A 17795-nucleotide genomic window follows, 5' to 3' on the forward strand; every position below is an offset into this window, starting at 1 on the left:
TAAATCTGTCTTAGATGGATTAATTTTTTTGGTTCATTCATACTATATCTTTTTAAAATCATTATTATTTTTGATAGTAAGGACCTAAGAAAGGGCATTTTAGAGAGAAGTACTTAAGGAAAGGATACAGAAAAGGGAATAGCAATTCTGTAACACACTGTCCAATGCAAGGGTTCTTTTATTCCTGGCTACCCATGATCAGTAGTGACAGGGAGGTGGGGCAGCAGTGGTGAGGGTGCAGGGTCTGAAGTCAGGAAGACATCTTTCTCAGTTCAAAATTGGCTTCAGACACTTAGTAGTGATGTGACCTTGAACAGGTCATTTAACTCTGTCTCACTTTCCTCATTTGTCAAATGAGCCAGAGAAGAAAATGGCAAACTACTCCAGTGTCTCTGCTGAGAATACTCCAAAAGGAGTTACACAACTGAAATAAATGAATAGCTCCAACCCATGACCTGTAGTTTATCATTGCTTTTCTTCATGGAAGTGATGAGAAAACTACCCTTAGTCAAAACACCATTGCTAACCATCTGTATGGCTAGTCTGGATGCTCATCTAGCAATATTTAGCCCCTGGTTCACTTATCCACTATATCTCTGACCCCCATCCCTAGAGTCTAACTCAAATATGCTCAGATATATTGCTGAAATTTGTGAAATGCTTGATATAAATTATCCCATTTGAGCATATCAATTATCCTTTGAGGCAGGCATTACAGGTGTTATATTATCCTTATTTTACACTTGAGGAAATTGAAGTTCAGGCAAATTAACTGACTTCCCTTTGGTCACACATTGAGTATGTATCACAAGTGGAATCTCAAGACAGAATTGCCCGATCTGAAGCTTAAAATTCTGTGCTCTATACCAACCTAGCTCTCAAATAGTATCTGAACCCAGGGAGCAATAGAAAAAGTTCCTTATACAGAGTGCAAACTTAATACATTTTTATTGCATTGCATTGACTATTCTGGTTGGTCCACACACTACACTGAAGGACTACAGTGAAAATGGGTGCACAATTTGGAGACAAAGACCTGTGTTCAAATCTTGACTAGGCTGTTTACTATTTTTCCCTCCCTTGGTCATCATTTGATTTATTTTTTAAAATAAATGTTATTATATTTTGTAATGCATCACCAAAAATTTCCCTATCCTTTACTCCTACCTACCTGAAAAATTATAAGAGTTTCCTTTTAAAGAAAAAGAAGAGAGGAAAAACCAATCAACAAGCCTTAAGGACCGTTATTATGTCTTAAAAATGAGGAGGAGGAATACAGAGAATGTAAAGAGTAACATGAACTAACACAAAGTAAAGTAAGCAAAGCCAAAGAAACACTATACACAATGATTGTTACAATCTACATAGGAAGAAGAGGAATTCCAAAACAATCAGAATTACAAAGAACAAGTATGACAAAGTAAATGACTAAATTTAGTAGGACCGGTGTTGGGTAAATTAAGATTATTACAACTTTTCATCCCAGATGGACAATTGATTAGTAGGCTAAGATTTTTTGTAAGTGTGCCTGCTTAAGCACTTAAGGTCTCCTCATCCTCCTAGAATAGTTGAAAGGATGCTTAGGGATATAAATATTGCTTTATTTATTTATTTTAAAATGGTGAAATTTGATATAGAATTGAGATTGGGGCAATTTTTTGTCAGGTGAATAGAATTATGCCTAATAAGAGTTGGGATATCTTGAGTAACTTCCAGGACTCAGAAGTGGAAAGGAGTAAGTCCTAGTTTTATCGCTAGGGCTAATGTTATTAGAAGTGATGCTCGTTGATTAGAGATTTGGAATAAGGTTCATTGGTTGGTCATTGAGGCATTGTAAATGATAGAGATATAGTAATTATGGAGACTGTAGTTTGGGTTAAGAAGTATTTGATTGCAGATTCTGTATTACAAGTGTGGTATAGATAGGTTATTATTAGGACAAAGGCTAACATGTTCATTTCTAAACCTTTTCAGGTAGTTAATCAGTGGTTACTAACTAGTATAATTGATGTGCCTATAAGTAGGCTAAATAAGGTGATTATTAATACACAGGGCAGCATCAGCATGGGAAGGATGTAAACTAGCATTTTCCAGGACCCAACAGCTTATTTAGCTGACCTTACTAGAAAGCCCTTATGAGTCAAATACCAAAATTTGTTTAGTTTTTTCCCATTTGTTGATGTTACTCTTTCTTCCCAGATCATTGCTCCAACCAAAAAAAAAATGCTAGAAGTATCATACTATAATTCTTTTTTACCAATTATTTCCTTAGGCTATGTGACTACTATTAAAATATCTGAGCAAAAGGATATGAACATGTTATTCTCTTTCTTTGCATAACTCTAAATTGCTTTTTTAAATAGTTATACTAAATCACAGTTCAACCAATAAGACACTAAAGGGCCAATCTTCCTGGAACTCTTTGATCACCAATTTTTAGTAATCTTCATCAATTTCCTCCCTGGGAGGTAAAATTTCAGAAATGTCTTGATTTACATTTCTTTATTATTAGTGGTTTAGAGTAGTCTTCCATATGTTTGTTAATATTTGCAATTCTTTTTTGCAAACTTTTCGGTTTATCCTTTAATCACTTACCTCTTGGAAAATGACTTTTGATCATTTGTTATGTACATAATTGTATTTATGGAGTGTTCCAAAAGTCTTAGAGCCTATATGCATTCATCTCATTTTTTCAGAAGCATATCAATTTCATGTACTCAGAATCATCTATTTTATCTTTTATATTTATCTCTATTCTTTAAATAAGAATAAATCTCCTATCCGTATTTGTGAGAAATACATTATTTGCTTCTCTTCTTGTTTTTATGGAAATATTATAGTCACATGACCATTTTATATTTATTATAGAACATGGTATACATTGTCGATATGAGGCTAATTTTTACCAGGCTGCTGCTTTACAGTTTTGCCAGAAGTTCTTATCAAATGAGATAATATTCCTGAAGTGAAGTGCCTACTATGGTGCTATCACAAAGGAGGTATTTAATAATTACTTATTTCCTTCCCCTCCCTTTATTGAGTTGCATTATCTCTTATTTTCCCTGGACTAGTTTTTTATCTCTATTTTTGAAACAACAAATAGTTTTGAATATAGCTGGACATGCAGAAATACTCCTTTTTTTAAAAAATCCCTTAATATTCTTGATCTTTTATTTTTCCATGTGAATTGTATTATTATTTTATTAAGTTCTATAAAATATCCTATGAATATTTTAATTGGAATTGCATTAAACTAAATACTAATTTTGGTAGTACTTTCATTTTTTTTTACTATACTGGCAAAACTCAGCCAGGAGCAGTGAATTTTCCTCTATCTAATTTGCTATTTATTTCTTTAATGAAGGCTTTATATAAGTATTTCATGTGCATTAGTAGATTGATCCCCAAATAATTTGTGAATTTATTGTCTGTGATTTTTAATCACATAGAAATGCTATTGATTTTTGTGTCCTTATTTTGTAAACTCAAAATTTATTGAAACTATTATTTCAGTAAATATCTTTTGTGACTTTCTACAATTTTCTGAGTAAATTATTATGTTGTCAGCAAATAACAACAGTTTTACTTCCTCTTTTCTCATCTTTACAACTTTGTTTTCTTCCTCTTGTTTTATTGCCAACATTTCTAGAATTCTATTGAATAACAGCAGGGAACATGGGAATACTTGCTTTACTCCTTTATTTATTGGGAAAGCTTCTAGTTTATCTCCATTGCACATAATACTTGCTTTCGGTTTTAGATAGATAATTTTATAATATTAAAATAGATTTCCTTTATGGCTATATTTAGTAAGACTTTTAGAATGAATGACTATGCTATTTTATCAAGACATTCTATATCAAGTGAGATAATCATGTGTTTTGGGATGTTGTTGATTTTTTTCCCCTAATATTGAACCATCATTGAATTTCTGATGTAAATCTACCTTGGATATAAAGAATTACATCTTAGTTGAACTGCTGTAGTCAATTTGACAGATTTTATTTTTTAAATCTAATCAATAGGCATTAATTATATTTGTCTATAGTTCCTTGCTTTATTCTTCACTGTTTTATGTATTAGGATCACATTTTTCTCATAAGGGAACTCTGACTGAATCCATTCTTTCTCAGTTTTTGAGAATAATTTTTGTAGTATTTCTATTAATTGTTCTTTTAAAAAAGTTTGATAGAATTCTTGCATAAATCTATCAGGATGAGGAAAATTGTTTTCCTTTGATCACACATTCTTAGATTTTCTAAAGTGGGATTATTTAATATCTCTATTGGTCATCTGGTTACATTTTTATATTTTTGAAGGAAGTCTTTTCCTTTTATGTTTTTAATTTTGTTTGATCATAACTGCATAGTAGATTCTGATCATTCTTTACATTTTGTAATAAAATAAGTAAACTGAAGGGAAACTGTTACTGATTGAAATGGAGAGATAAACTGAGGGGAACCTGTTTCTTCAGCAACGACTGTTGTTCTCTGGCAAGAGAGGGCTGCTACAGGAACCTGAACCTGCTTATTGGTAATGGAGGTAGAATTGATAAATGCTGAGGGATGTCACCTCACAGGGATGTTGGTACACAGGGGACTACTTATAAAGGAATGCCCTGGGGTTTGCCTGCTGATCCTTACTGATGTCTGATTCTTCCATCTATTTCCTAACCTTTTTCCTCCCTCACTCCCTCCCTTAACCAACCTCTTTCCACCCAGTTCTTCTTGAAGCCTTTGGCTCCTTCCTTCCCTCCTGAGTGAACTCTAAAGATACTCTAGTTACTTTCTCAGTCAAGGGGTTTATTGGGATAACAGGATGGGAAACTGAGGTAAGAGGGATAAGGAATTTCCCTAATCTAAATGAGATAAAATTGAGGGTTTGGGGAGTCACAAGTGTGACCCTTAGACAGTTAGGAAGATGGAGAACAGCAGCCCTTTCAAAATCTTCTTTCTTCTTCTTCACAAATTCAGTCTGGCTGGTCTCCCAAAGACCAAATCAGCCTCACAAAAGTCTTTCAGCCAGCTTCAAACCTCCAAGGAAAAAAGGGACTTCCAGTCCCTGACACAGAGACCAAAAGCCAAGTTTTTCTTCTCAGTGTTAACTTCAACTGCTCAGAGCCAGAGAAATAGAAAAATCAAATCAGCCTCACAAAAGTCTTTCAGCCAACTTCAAACTTCCAGGGAGAGAGAGTGTGTCTCCCAGTCAGAGACACAGAGACCAAAAGCCAAGAGTTTCTCTTCCCCATGTGGCCAGCAAAAGCCCCCAACACTCAAGCTGGGGATATTCCATTGGAATCTTCTCTTGACAAACATCTAGAGCTAGATCTCTAGCCCTACATCTTGGTCCACAAGTCCTGCAAAAACTCTCTCTCTTCATGTCTCTATCACAATTTCTTATAGTTTTGCTGATTTCACACTATTCATTTGTTACTTTGGTGATTCAATTTTCTGCCCTCTTCCTTTTAATCAGATTAATAAGAGATTTATCAGTTTTTTCTAGTCTTTTCTTAGGTTTGTTTAATAATTTCTATAACCTTTTCTGCTTTTAATTTTTCCGTTTCTCCTCTATTTTCAGTATCTCTTTGTTTATTTGTTTGGTTTTTCTGTTTTTTAATGGAGGGGTTCTAATTTTTAAAATGCCCATTTAGTTTGTTAATTTCCTTTTCTATTTTGTTAATGTAGATTTGGTGGGTATGTTTTTCCCCTTAGGACCTATTTAGCCATATCTTATAAATTTTGATATGTTGTTTCAGAAGTATTATCATTGTCTTTTGCATAATTATTATTTCTATGACTTTTGACCCATTCATTAATTGAGATTTCCTTATTAAGTTCCATCTAGGTCAGTGTCTTTTCTTTGTGCCAGTGAACCAATTGCTATTTTATTGCACTATCATTTCCAAAGAGCATATTCATTATTTTGACTGTTTCCATTTACTTGAGTATTCTCTGCACCATAATAATGGTCAATTTTTGTAAAAGTTCTGTGTTACATCATTTGGAGTATATTGGCCAAATAATGATATCAATTTATTGATGGTTCCTTTTATTGTGAAGTGATTTCCTTGTTTATCTATATTCATATTGTAAATTCTTGTTTTTCCTCTGCCTGATAGTATGATTGCAACACCTACCCTTTTTTTAATTCACCAAATGTCCAGAAATTTTTGTTTTAGCCTCTCATTTTTATTTCTTGTATGCTTTTTAGGTGTATTATAAGCAAAATATTATGAGTCTCTTGTGTTCTTATCCAATATTGCTCCTGTTCATTTTATTTGATTAATTCACTCACATTTAAACATTTAAGAATTGGGCTTATATTTTTCTACCATTTGTTTCCCTTATACTGTTTTTTTTCTGAATTAAAATTTTGATATTATAGCTTCTCTTCCTTTTTTAAAAGAATTCTTTGTCTCTTCATTAATTTTTCATACTCTCTTCCATTAAAACCTCTCCCTTCCATTTGTTACCCCTTTCTTTAGTTTAGGAGGTTCCCTTTACTTATTATTTCCTTTTTCTTCCTTTTAATTATTTTTATATTTTTATAATATTATATTATATTATATATGTAATATACATGTAATATATATTATATTTTATATATATAATTATGTTATAATTATAATTAATAATTTTCCTTTCAATTAAGCAGCTGATTAAAATCTTCCCTTCTTCCTTCTCTTTCAACATTTTTGTTGTTGTTGTTGTTGGTCTTTTCATTTTCTGCATTTTCATATTTTCTCCCCCAAAGTTTGTTTTCCTCATTCTCTTCATTAATCCTCTTCCCTTTCTGTCTATTCTAAACTTATATTCTTTAATTCATGATCTTTATACTTATTTATTCCTTCTTTAGTTTCTTCATGTTCCTCAGGGAATTGAAGCTTCTAAAACACCAATTTTAATTTCCCCTTTATTTCTATGTCATTGCCTCCCACTCCTCACTCTTCCCCCTTAAATGATGGTGCTTCAGACTTATAGAAGAGAATGGAAGTATTCCCCCCATGGAAGAAATTTCTCTGTGTCCCTTATTATGTAGTCCAATTAAACTGACCTCTTCATGATCACATGCTTTTCTATTTTTCTGGATCCATCCTTCTAGACATATGAGTTCCTTTTTATTTACTCTTTTATACTCAGATGCCTTTTATAAAAAAATCTTTTAAAATTAATTTTAATTAATAAGCATTTATTTTCTCTCCTTTCCTCTGGGGGGGATATAAATGTATATTCAGATAAAACAAATTTCTACATTGGCCATGTCCAAAAATGCATTTCCCAAGTCATGCAACTTTCATCATCTGGCCATTTCTAAATTGATTCCCCTGATGGCCCTATGAATCTGGATCTCCTTGGCATTCTTTTAGGGAGAAATAAATTGTTCCAAGCAGCTGTGTACCCCCTCTTCAGGCCACACAAAATTTTCTGCTAATAATTCAGTTATTCTTAAAATATAACAGCCTGATGCAGCAATTTATATAAATAATGATTTAAGCTCTGCCACTGACTCCCTGTTCTCTGCACTCCCTTCCAGCTCTAAATTTAAGATCAGATCATATCAAATCACTTACTCTTCCTGAGACTCAGTTTCCTCATTTGTAAAATGAGAGGATTGTATTTGATGGCCTGTGTGTTCCCTTCCACTCTAAATCTATAATCCTATCATCTAATGACTTCATGGAACTAAGATTTCATTGCTATAGGCATCATTTTAGTTGGCAACCCCTATGAAATGATAGTAAACCATCTTATAAATTGGTGGCACTGAAAAACCCTTTTATCTTGATGGCTGGTCTTCTGTTAAAGAACCCTTCTGTATATAGGGTAGTCTCCAGTCACCAGACATAGGATCCATTGGGAGTCTCATCCTCAGAGCCTTTCCAGCATGGTTTTGGCATAGTCCTTAAGAGCACAGGGTCACCTCCTTGCCAAGATAAGGAATATGAATGGTATTTTTAGTGGAGCTTATACAATGATGTGCCAATGGTGCATCAAAAAGATTGACGTGGGTATCCTCCCCACCAAAGCTGGATGCCATCCCATGCCTTCTTATCCTGGACAATTTGGGTCCATAAATAATGTATATCATATAAAGTAAACAACATTGCGTCTACTTCCAAGCCACAGAAGGACAGGGAGCTAGAGGTTATAGGAACAATTTAAGTAACGGCAGCAAAACTTGCTTATAACCATCCCCAGGGGGCTAATGTCTGACTTAGGCAGGAAAATAAGTGAGAAATATTGCAGGTCTATGCTAGGTTGTCAAAAAATAAACATAGGAGAAAAAACATGTCCTAGGCAAGAACATTAGAAGCCAATTCCCCTAAAATAGCATTGCATAAAATAGATAATTATCAATGTACTAATAATGGATTTGCCTCTCATTTCTATGGCTATGGTAGTTAGTCCAATTTTACAAGATATAATCCTCTGACCCAGACAATCAATTGGCTTGACCAATAATTTAAATGAATTTGTAGTCATAATGTATAAAACAGGTGTATGTCTTAGTGGATAATCAACTTTGAAGCTACAAAGACCTGAATTCCAGTCTTAATTCAGAAACTTCTCAGCCATATAACACTAGACACAACATTTTAGGCCCTAAGTGCCTCAGTTTCTTCATCTATAAAATGAGGATAATAATGCCTAATTACAGAATCAGTGTAAGGATCGAATGAGGTAATACATTTATTGTCCTTTTATTGATCAATCAATACATTTATTAATTCCCTAAGAGCTCAATTTAGGCCTATTTTAAATGACACATGATTATAGTGGCTATGAAAGCCATTAATTAATGGTTTTTTAAACTGTTTAGAGAAGATCTAAGTCCTATCAGAAATATAACATGGATGAAACCACCAGGCCTTTGACACAGGATGCTAACTTTAGAGGGTAGAAGATTTAGAGGATGTTAATAGCATTTTCTGGGCTTCAACAGTACATAAAAAATAGCATCTAACGAATAATAACTACTTAAAATAGAAGGCAACCACATAGCAAGCCGAGTTAAGGTCGCTCCCCAATCCTGCTTCCTTCTACCCTATGCTTTCCTCTGCAGGGACCATGAAATGGTTTTCCATGGTCGCCATGTTGTCATCCCCTCCATCCTCCACAATCAGGATCTGGACACCACATTTCAGGATAGACATTGACAAGCAAGAGCACTTCTGAAGGACAGTCAGTAGAATGAGGAAGAGCCTGGAAGATCTATCCACTCAAGGAACCAGGATGTTGAGCCTAGATCTATGACTTGGCAAAGCAGAGACATGACAAGGAGACATCGTTAGAGGAAATAAATTAACTGGCTGTAACACAGAGAGCAACTTAGCTTTGTTGAGCCTGGTCTCTTAAGGCAGAATGAGGAGGAATAGGCAAATCTGAAATCTGGACTTGACATAAAGATTAGTTCTGTGTTTTCCCAAAACAAACTTCCTAGCAAACAGAGCTAACCTGGAGTGGAGTGGGCTACCTTGGGAGAGACAATGAATTCCCCTTTTTTGGAAGTTTATAAAAAAAAGTCTGAGCTTCATGCTAGAGAATTGTAAAGAGGATTTCTGCCCCAAAAGATGAGTGCCTACTATGTGCCAAGTCCTTGGTAAGTGCAGATTCTATGATTCAGTGAGCTTGAAGGTCCCTCAGGACATGAGAATTTCTAGAAGCAAGGCAAGATTACCCGAACCATCCTAAATATTTTTTCCTTTTCTATTTGTTCTCTATCTCTTCCACTCCCCACATCAATAGGCTAGATTTGAGATTTTGCCTTGTAGAAAACAAAACAGAAAGGCTATACCATCTCAAAAACTTTGAAAGCTACAGATCTTAAAATTAAGTAAACAAATGAGACAAAGATCCAATATCTTATTACATAGGGCTACAAGAGGAACAAACTAAGAAAAGTAGCCAATTGCTAAGATAGAGAACTTGCAGGAAAGTGAAGGGGATAAGACAGAATCCCATGAAACATGTAAACAATAATAAAAGATAATACGTAAATAATGAAGTCATTAATTAGCAAGAGGAGGGGAAGTCAGAGACATGGAAGAGTGAAAAGAGTAACCAGTTTGGATTGTGGGGACCTGAGACAAAATAGTACGTGTCCCTTAACTTCCCTATGCCTCAGTTTCTTCATCTGTAAAATAAAGGTTTTAGCTAAGTGGTACAAAGGATAAAGCATTGGACCTGGAGTCAAGAAGTTTCATCTTCCAGAGTTCAAGTCTAGCCTCAGACACTTAATAGTGTCTATGTGACCCTGGGCAAGTCACTTTAACCTATTTGCTTCAATTTCCTCATGTGTAAAATGAAAGGGAGAAAGGGATGGCAAATTGCTTTAGTGTCTTTGCAAAGAAAACCTGAAATGGGGTCATACAGAGCCAGACTTGACGGAAATGACCAGTGAAAACTTCTAAGGTCTCTTCCAGCTCTAGATAAATGATTCTAATGTAGGCTGGACTAGTACCTGATGGCTTTCTAGAGGCAGCGGGAATTGCACTTGTCCCTGAAAGATTTCAGATTTGCATTACTGGATGGGAACAATGAAGGGCACCTGAAGGATAAGATACAGCCTGAGCAAAGGTGTGGAATTAGGAACAAACACTGAGCTTTCAAGGTACAATGATTGTTCTAGAGGGGTCATGTCAGAAAATGATTGGGCCCTAAAGAAGTAGGTTAGAGCCAGACTGGAAAGGCTTAAATGACAGTCTAAAGAATCTACATTTATTCCTGTAGGACAGCTGTTCCCTGTCTTTTCAAATATATTTCCCTTTTCAAAGTAAAAAAAAAAAAGCAAAAATTAAGATTCTCATATAGTAATTACATTAATGGTGTTTATTGTTTTAGAGAAGCAGGGCTGTGAAATAATAGTAATATTAAAAAGAAATATCAAAACAGCAATAAAATAATTTATTAAATTTTAATAAATAATTTATTAAATTAAAACTATGAAGCAATATTTAAAATAAAAATATTTTAAAGTAATGTGAGATCATAGTGGTCAGGTTCAGGACTCCTGGCTCTGCTACTTTCTATCCATATGACCTTGAAAGAGTCATTAGTCTCTTTTAAGCTTTGAGTTCTTCATCTGTAAAATGAAGAAGCCAGACTTGATTCCCTTGAAACTCCCTTCAGTCTATGAGTCTACCATCCTATGATAAAAATTTACTAAGAAATGAGTAATGCTTTGAATTGAATTTGGTCTTTTTATCCCAATAGTATCTAAATAATTTAAAATTCTAATACAGATATATATGAGGCATCTAACTTTATATGGCTTCAGAAGTTAGGTTTTCTTTTGCATGAATTTAGAGATTCCCTCTAATATATCTTTGCTCCACCTTGGGTCAATACCTGGTCCACATGTTGGGAACCATCACTCTCTTGTTCAGCTGTTTTAGTCATGTCCCACTCTTCATGGTGTCATCCTGGTTTTTCTTGGCATAGATACTGGAATAATTTGTCATTTCCTTCTCCAACTTATTTGGCAGATGAGGAAATTGTGACAAACAGGCTTAAATGACTTGCCCAGGGTCATACAAAAATTACAGCAAACACAATAAACACTGAAATCGGAGCCAAAATGCCAGAGTCCAAGAGGGACTGTGGGAGGACAAACTGGAGTGTGATCAACAATATTTCCTCTACAATGTCTTCACTAAGTGTTAATTAGGCAGTTAGTTAATGTCACTAGTAAACTCATAAAAGGCCATATTTGAACCTGGGGTGATGTCATCCTCACTCCAGACCTAGCAATCTATCTACTAATATTAACATATTATTGCCCATAACCATTGCTCTAGGTGACTGGAAGACCAGAGGGTTGGTAGAGAGAAGAAATGAGAGGAATGGAAACTTTGGGAACGATTCGTCTTTGACATCCAGGCTCTCCTCCTTTTACAAGTTGAGAGTCAGTAAAATGTCTTTTTAGTCACTTATTCTCCTCCTCCCCCCAAACAAACAAGACCCAAAAAACACCCCAGACCAACCTCGATCACTTAATAAATGTTAAAAGGTAAACCTACATTAAGAATTCTCCATTTCCTCCTGGACTTGTACATCAAGTTCTAAGTCATCAGGCATTCAAAAAGATTGCATTTCTTTAAATGAAAGGTATGTGTTTGAAAGCAAAACACAAAAATTACAGCAAATACAATAAACACTGAAATCGGAGCCCAAATGCCAGAGTCCAAGAGGGAGTGTGGGAGGATAAACTGGAGTGTGATCAACAATATTTCCTCTACAATGTCCTCACTAAGAGTTAATTAGGCAATTTAGAACTGCTGGCCATGGTGCTGAGTATCCATTATGCCCCCAAAGAAAAAAAAATCCCTTCAGGTGAAAAATTTTGCTTTGATGTAACTTTAAATAGAAACCATTGTGCTTGAAATTCTGAAGTTTTTAACTTCCAAAGCTTCTACTCAGCTGCTTTCTGTAGCAGCAGAGACAGCATGAGGTATTAGAAAGAACACAGGAACTAACTGACATTGGAGCACCTGGGCTTGAATCCCAAGTCCATGATTGATTTTTCCCAAGTCATTGCCCTTCCCTGGGACCTCAGTTTTCTCATCTGTGAAATGAGGGAGTAGGAGGATGATTCTATAATCCCCAGTCAATTTCCTGTCCCTGACAACTTTGAGTAAATAATTGAGAAGTGCTTCGAAATGAATTTGGACATTTTCATTTTATCCTAACAACATCTAAATAATTCAAAATTGTAATACAGATACATATGAGGTGTCCTGACTTATGGTTACAGAAGTAAGGCATTCTTATGTATAGAGTCAAATATTCTTTGTAATAAATCTCCATTCCGAGCTGGACTCATGCCTGGCCCACAGATTGGGAACCAGTATTCTGGGGTTATTCCGTTGTTTAAGTTTTGGCCAACTCCTCTGGGTTAGCAAAGATCTGGGAATGGTTTGCCATTTCCTTCTCTAGATCATTTTACAAATAAGGAAACGGAGGCAAATAGTTATGTGACTTGTCCAGGGTGACATAGCTAGTAGCATTTAAGGCTATTAAGTGATTGGATCTTGGTTATCTCACCTTGGAAAAGTCATTCCCTACCCTGGGCCTCAGTTTCCTCATCTGTAACATGAGGAAATTGTATTAAATAACCTCTGAAGGACATGTATTGGTAGCATTTTTCCTGAAGGTACAGATGATATATCAACAGCATGAAAAGGAAGGCCTTTTCAGAACAGCTCTCAGTCCCAATCCTAAACAGGTGTAATAACACAATTATTGGCTATTTGAAAAATAGAGAATAATGCTACAGAATTTTCTCTATAGACAGGGAACAAGTATCATAAGTGAAGGGAAAGGGGAGAGGGAACAAGCATTTATTATGCACCTACTATATGCTAGCTGGGTAGTTGGAGGCAAGATGGATAGAGCACTGGGCTTGGAATCAAGAAGATTCATCTCCGTGAGTTCAAATCCATCCTCAGACACTGGGCAAGTCACTTTACCCTGTTTACTTCAGTTTCCTTATCTACAAAATGAGTTGGAGGAGGAAATGGCAAACCACTCTAGTAGCTTCACCAAAAAAAAAAAAAAGAAACAAAGAACAATGGGGTCACAAAAAGTCTGAAATGACTTTTTAAAAAGAGCAAAATGTGCCATATACTATATTAAGTGCTTTCTGCAAATTAACTCATTTGATTCTTATAATAGCAGCAGAAGGTAGGTGATATTATTATTCCCATTTCAGGACTGATGAAACTGAGGTAGTAACAAGCTAAGTGACTTTCAGAGGGCCACCCAGCTAGTAGGCATTTAAAATTGAATTTGAACTCAGGTTTTCTTGATTACAGTTCCAGTGCTCTATCCACTTTGCACAGGCACTTAGTTGCCTAGACACACACAAGAATAGCAAAACATGAGAGCATCTTTTCTCTTTTCATGCCATAGTCCATCAAGAAGAATTAATTTATTATAAACATGGCTGGCCCAAGCACATCAAATAATAATTTCAAGCAGTTATTATGCCTTCTAATTCTGCATGAGCTAATTAGTTTGATCAATATTGGTTCTCATTTGGAAAATGTACTACAAGAACAGCAGATGCAATCATTCAGGGTTACAGAATCAGGAGGCCCAAGATCTGTTCTCAGTCCTGCCACTGACTTTAAACCACTCATTTTATAAACCTGTGCCCTATTCTTTTCACACACAAAATAGGGTACAAATTCAACAGAGTTACATTTTCATTTTTTTACATTTTATTTTAAATTTTGTTAAATTCTTTTAATTTCTTAAATTATAGACCTTAAAATTACAGAAATTTTGACCTAGCTGAGATTCTAAGACCACAGATTTCTAGCTAGAGACATTGTTATAGGCTATTGAGCCTAAACGCCTTCATTTTCCATATGAGGAAATTAATACCAAGAGAAGTAAAATGATTTACTCAGCATCATACTTGTTCTAAATAGAAGAGTCGAGATTTGAACTCAGTTCCTATGACTGTAAGTTCAGCATTCTTTCCATTGCACCACAGATCTAAGAGTTCATCTAGTCCAACAGTCTCGTTTTATAGATGAAGAAATCAAAGCTTAGAGTTGAGATGACTTGTTGGTCAGTAGACAGAAGAAGGATTAACACTGAGGTCCCATCATTTCCACCCAAGGCGTTCTTTCCCTACCTGGTTCTCAGATGCAATAAGACAGGAAAAGATATGGTCCCAAAGGCCTGTGACTTCACTGATATGAATTTTGTCTCTAATCATGCAGGTCACACTTGATACAGTTGACCACTCTTGTCTATGCTCCATTGGCCATACCAGATGGGTTTTCTTCACTTTCTCCTCTCTCCCTAAACACACCACTTTTGATCAGCTTTCCCTGACTCTTACCACACAACCAGCCCATCTTTTTTTTTAATCATACATTTGTTTGAGAACATCTTTTATTCTGCACTCACATGACATTATTATTAAATGTTGGGGCAAAGGAAGTCAGACATGGCGAAATCTAGGCACATGCTGAGAGGTAACATGGTCTAGAGAAGAGGGCACTGGAGCCAATTTCAGAAAAGCTGAGGCCAAAATCTCACTTCTGGCCCTTGTAAGATCCTGGCCCTTTCTTATGTGGACATTTTATCTGCTGAAGGGGACGAAATTTGAACCTCGAGTGGAATCCAAAGAAAAGCAGCCTGAGGAGGAACAGATTTAAAAGAATCTGAGAGAAAGGCAGTTCTTCAGCTAATAGTTGTAAAAGGACCTGAAAGAGGACACGTTCTCAAAGACAAAGATACTGACTGATAGTGCAGGCAGGTAGAGTGCATTGTTTCCCAGCAGCTACTTTGATTATAACTAATTTCAGAACATTGAAGGTTATCGCTGGGAAACTGAATCAAAGAACTTTTTGGTACTCTGGGAAAATTGTATGTGAGCTATTTGGGTCATAGCTGACAGAAATGTGGATTTAGGATCTCTCAGCCTGTTAAAGCTATATCACTATGCATGAGCAGGCCTTACTTAGTCATCAGAAGCCAGAAAGCAGAAACTAGACCAAGGATCAGTGATAGAAGAAGTTGGATGCACAAGAAATAAGACAAGTTTGATGGGAGAAGCTATTTAGAACACAGACTATGAACCTGAAGAGCTTCAAGGGCTAGGATGCTAACAGATGCTGAGACCAGCTAAAAAGAGGTTCTACTTATCCTGTGGAACACTGATCTGTTTGGAGAAAAGCTCTACAGTTTGAAAGAACTGATTAGTAGAAGGCAGACTCCTCTGCTCTGGCTGAGGAACTGGCTGGGGGAAATATTGCCTGGCTCTGTAAGACCATCTACATCTTAAGAGAGGAGGAACCCTTAAAGGCATTCATTCATACCTTGCCCTTTACTCCTTTACTTAAAAGAGAAACCCTTTTAAAGTCTATGGAGAGCAAGATCTGAATAGTCCACATATCAGGATTAAAAGGAATGTCTTTTCATTGAAATCATGTCATGCTGCTTCTGTTTCTGGCCAGGGGAGCAGGTCTGGGAAGCCCAAGAGATCCCATGCTTAGGACCGCTTCTGTCAAAAGGAGATCAGCATGACTTTAGAAGCCTGAGTGTGGTAGAGAAGTACTTTCATCTAACAGGAGAGCAGAAAAAAGAAACACTCTCACCCAATGGGTGAGTTGTTGTCTAGACTAAGGAAGCAACAGACATCCAGAGCTAAAGCCCAAAGTCATGAGTTGGCCTGAGCACAAGTATTTCTATTTGCCCTATTTATATGCCTCATTATTAGGTTTCTGTAAATTTATACTAACTCTTTCCTCGAAGATATTGTGTACATTAGTGGGGAAATACAGGTGAACTTGTGATTATTCCTGATTTTGTCTTCTGTTCAGCATTATAATCTGTATTCCTGCCTTGTTATTTAGAAAATGTTTCATTTTTTAAAGTTAATGGTATCATTGTGACTAATTTCTATTATGGTAACTGCACTGATGGGGGCTCAAGAGCTAGAGTGGCAAGTAATAGGAATATTATATTTTCTCACACTAGGGTTATCTCTAAGATTATATGAGTGAATTTTGACAGCATGGTTGTTCGTCACCACCAACACTATGTCTGGGGAAACCCCTCTGGACCTGAGGCAGATACAGATTGGGGTGAATGAGACTCCCGAGAGAAAAAGGGGGCACAGAAGGCACCTTAGATGTAACACCCTCTGAAACCTACTATGCTCTTATCCGTATAACCTTGGACAAATCATCCACATGTCCCAGGTGACTCTCTAGTATTTACCCACTATTATTGTAGAAAGGACATGGATTCAGATTCTGCCTCAGATGCTTACTAACTACTTAACCTTGAGCAATTCGTGCTCCGTGGGACCTCAGTTTCCTCAACTGTAAAATGAAAGGTCCCTGAACTCAAAGGTCCCTAAAGTCCATTCCAGCTCTAGTGCTGAGATTATAGATTAAGTAGATAGTTGGAAACAGAGATATAATGAAGTCATCTGTTATCCTCAGATCAAATGATGATAGGGCTAGATAGGGATAGATAGATAGATAGATAGATAGATAGATAGATAGATAGATAGATAGATAGATAGATAGATAGATAGATAGACAGACAGACAGACAGACAGACAGGGAAAGAACATTAATGGTCACCTGCCCTGGTGAGATCATAACTAATAGAAGGAAGCTCCTACCCAACAGTCTTGAGTGATGGGGAAAATCAGAGACACTGAAGATCTTTTGTGTATTATGTATCCAGAAAGTATCCTCATTGCTTTGCAGCAGCAACTTAACCATCCTCAAAGATGTGAAGCATTCCCATTTAGTTCTCTGAGGATCACTTATTTCCCGGGAGAGTTAGCTCAGAATTTCTCTGAAAAGGTGTCATGGAGAAAATATTATCCTGGAGTTGAGAGAGCTGTATTCAAATTCTACCTGTCACTTTTATGGGGAAATAAAAAGATCAAGACTCATCCAGACAATAATTTATTTAACAAAACATGTGATTGCAAAGCAAGTCAATTCCAAGTTTCTTGGTCAGCACAAGGATTTTGAACCTTGGCTTCTTTGCAGTTAATAGACATAGTGAAAGGGAATGAAGGGGGAAAAGGATGTAGTGATTGAGGCACCTGGTTTCTTATTGGTGGAAGGGATAGCAAGATCCTGAGGTAAGAGGGGGGGGGTAATCTTTTGACTTTCCCATTTTGTGACTTTTCCATGATCAGATGACTTATAAGAAGTTGGAATTTAATCTCGGGAAATGTTGGATAAGGGAAAAATAGATTAACTAATGTTATTTCAATATAACCCCACCACCATCCATCTGTATGACCTTGGG

This window comes from Monodelphis domestica, chromosome 8 (assembly GCF_027887165.1).
Source record: "Monodelphis domestica isolate mMonDom1 chromosome 8, mMonDom1.pri, whole genome shotgun sequence".
NCBI lineage: Eukaryota > Metazoa > Chordata > Mammalia > Didelphimorphia > Didelphidae > Monodelphis > Monodelphis domestica.